Raw genomic sequence first — 3,363 nt, forward strand, 5'->3', positions numbered from 1 at the left:
CCTGTAGTCCCAGCTACTCGGGAGGCTGAGGCAGCAGGATTGCTTGAGCCAGGAGTTTGAGGTTGCTGTGAGCTAGGCTGACACCACGGCACTTACTCTAGCCTGGGCAACAGAGTGAGACTCTGTCTCAAAAAAAAAAAAAAAAAAAAGGAGAGAGATCCTCCTGCCTTGGCCTCCCAAAGTGCTGGAATTACAGGTGTGAGCTACCATGCCCAGCTTCTTATTTCTTGATCAGATCTAGCAAGTGGTCAGGACCATCCCACTGGGGAAAGGGGTTTGAGAAGATGATGTGGACACTACACTATGCCATTCAGAATAAACCCCAAATGAAGTGTAAAGAAACTGAAGAAATATCTGATGTTTTCCCCTGATGACCGTAATGATGCATTTATTAAAGATATAACATACTGGCCAGGCGAGGTGGCTCACGCCTGTAATCCTAGCACTCCGGGAGGCCAACGTGGGAGGATCGCTCAAGGTCAAGAGTTCGAAACCAGCCTGAGCAACAACGAGACTCCGTCTCCACTAAAAATAGAAAGAAATTGGCCAACTAAAAATATATACAAAAAATTAGCTGGGCATGGTGGCGCGTGCCTGTAGTCTCAGCTACTTGGGAGATTGAGGCAGAAGGATCACTGGAGCCCAGGAATTTGAGGTTGCTGTGAGCTAGGTTGACACCACAGCACTCTAGCCCCGGGAACAGAGTGAGACTCTGTCTCAAAAGAAAAAAATATATATATAGATATATATATATAAAACATACTAATAATTCAATCTGAGCCAGGAGCAGTGGTTCATGCCTGTAATCTTAGTAGTTTAGGGGGCCTAGTTGGGAGGATGGCTTGAGACCAGGAATTTGAGGTTACAGTGAGCTATGATGACGACACTAATCCAGTGTGGGCAACTGAGTGTCTCAAAAAAAAAAGCCAACCTGACTCCCTTCTTTTTCCCCGCTTTTGGTGCCCTTGCATTGTGGTACACATGATTGGACTAGGCCACTGGGAACCGTAGCTTGGACAAAGAACAGCTACAGCTTTGCCAGCACTCAAGGCAGGCAAAGTGCTGTTAAAAGCAGCTGGAGCCCGGCCAGGGCAAGGGATGGGAGGCTTCTGTAGAGGCCCCAGCTCCTCCCAGTTAGCTCTGGGGAAGGGGAGTGAGGAGGCAGGGATGTCCGAGGAAACTAACCTGGGGTACCACCGCCATCTGGTGGCCGACCTGGGCCATTGCAGCAATCTTGGCCGCAAGCCCGGCCAGCCCTCTGGCAGCCGAGGGAAACGAGAGGACAAAGGAGGCCTGCGGGGGAGGGGGAGGGGCCAGGAGGGCTGATTTCACTTTGCCTGAAGAAGAGCTCTGTCCATCACTGGAAGGGACTGCCTCCCCATTTCTGGAAGTGTGCAAACAGGGCTCTGGACTGGGTTTTGCGCAACTTCCAGGAGTCATTGCTTGGAAATCAGAATGCCCAAGGCCTTAAGGTCTCAGAATCATCAAGGTAATCCCCACTCCCAGCCCTGCCCACCAGTCACATAGAGGCTGAGAATGCTGAGGGCACTCAGTTTGCCCCTGCTGCTGCTTCTGCCTCCCCTCACGGTCCCTCCTCCACTCCTACCCTAGTGTAGACAGCCTTTGTTCCCCAAGGTCTTCAGTGACATAGGACTCACCAGTGGGGCTTTGTCTTCCCTACCTGCGTACACACACACACACACACACACACACACACACACACACACACACACACACACACACACACACACACGGGAATGCCTGGCCTGCCTGTGACCCCTCTCTCTCCCCCTGCCTGGCTTCCTGCTTTCCAGCCTCCAGCCTCCCTCCGCTTCCTTCTCTTTTACACCGTCCCTTCCTCTGCCATTTGGTTACTTGGGACAAGTTACTGTCACCAGCCTGGATATTTCTCTGGAGCATTTGACACATTTATCCCCGGACCACCCAGGCGTCTGGACAGTCCACTGTCCAAATTCCCTGTCCAGACAGGAGCTCAGCACTCCAGTCCCCCGCCCCCTTTAATGTCTTCTTTTGAAATAATTTCAAGCTAAAAGTTGCAAGAATAGTACAAAAACCTCCCTTATAACCTTTGCCAAGAGTCATACATTTTAACTTTTTAATATTTTGCCCGATTTGCTTTCTCCTTTTCTTCTCTCTCACACACATATTGTTTCTTTTATTAAACCATTTGGAAGTAGGTTGCATCATAATCCTTAATCTCTAATGTTTCAGTATGTTATTTCCTTAGAATAAGGATATTCTTGTATATAACTGCAATATAATTATCAAATTCAGGAAACTTAACATTGAGACAATTTTACCTCATCAATTCATATTTCGTCAGTTGTCCCCAAAAAAGTACACTTTTTGGGGAGAGGGCTGGTCCAGGATCCCATCCAAGATCACATATTTCATTTAGTTGTCATGTCTCTTCAGTTTCCTTTAATCTAAAACAGTCTCTGGGCCTTTGTCATATGACACTGATAATTATGAATACAGTCCAGAAATTTTATAAAATCCCTCAACTTGAGTTTTTTTAATATTTCCTTTCCTCCTGTATTTCTTGCTCTGAGTGCCAACAGTTTGCCCCATTCCTCAGGTTAGGAGCCGGCACACCAACCTGGATCCACCTCTCTCCCTCATTCCTGCCTACCAATCCATCCATCACCAGATCCTGGTGCCTAACGCCCTTCTCTCCCTGTCCACAGCTTCTGCTGGACTTATAATTATCATTCCTCACCATCGTCCATCCTTCATCCTGCTGTGGCTGTACTGCCTCACACTACTTTTTATTTTTTTTTTTTTGAGACAGAGTCTTGCTCTGTTGCCTGGCTAGAGTGCTGTGGTTATCATCATAGCTCACTGCAACCTCCAACTCCTGAGCTCAAGTAATCCTCCTGCCTCAGCCTCCTGACAAGCTGGGACAGACTACAAGCAGGCACCACCATGTCCAGCTAATTTTTCTACTTTTTGCAATCCTCCTGCCTTGGCCTCCCCAAATGCTAGGATTACAGGTGTGAGCCACCATGCCCAGCCTCTTATTGCCTTTTTAAGCTCCCTCCTTTGGCCAAGTGCTTTATCCATTAAACGAATTAATGGATCTTAAAAGGAAATGCCAGCAGTCCAGGCACACTTTTAACAAACTTGGTCATTTTATCTCAGAAATTCATCTGAACCACAAGCCTGTTTTTTGGATTCAGGGTAATAATGGGAGCTTGTTCCAGCCATCCCTGAAGCCAGGTCCTTTAGCCTCTTGAGGAAATATGGCTGCCCCAAACTTGACTGGTTTTAATCAAGTGTCGTCCTAGAACCTTAAAGGGAAACACAATTCCCTTTAAATATATCAAAAACTAGGCAGAGAGC

Source organism: Microcebus murinus, chromosome 1, assembly GCF_040939455.1.
Source record: "Microcebus murinus isolate Inina chromosome 1, M.murinus_Inina_mat1.0, whole genome shotgun sequence".
Lineage (NCBI taxonomy): Eukaryota > Metazoa > Chordata > Mammalia > Primates > Cheirogaleidae > Microcebus > Microcebus murinus.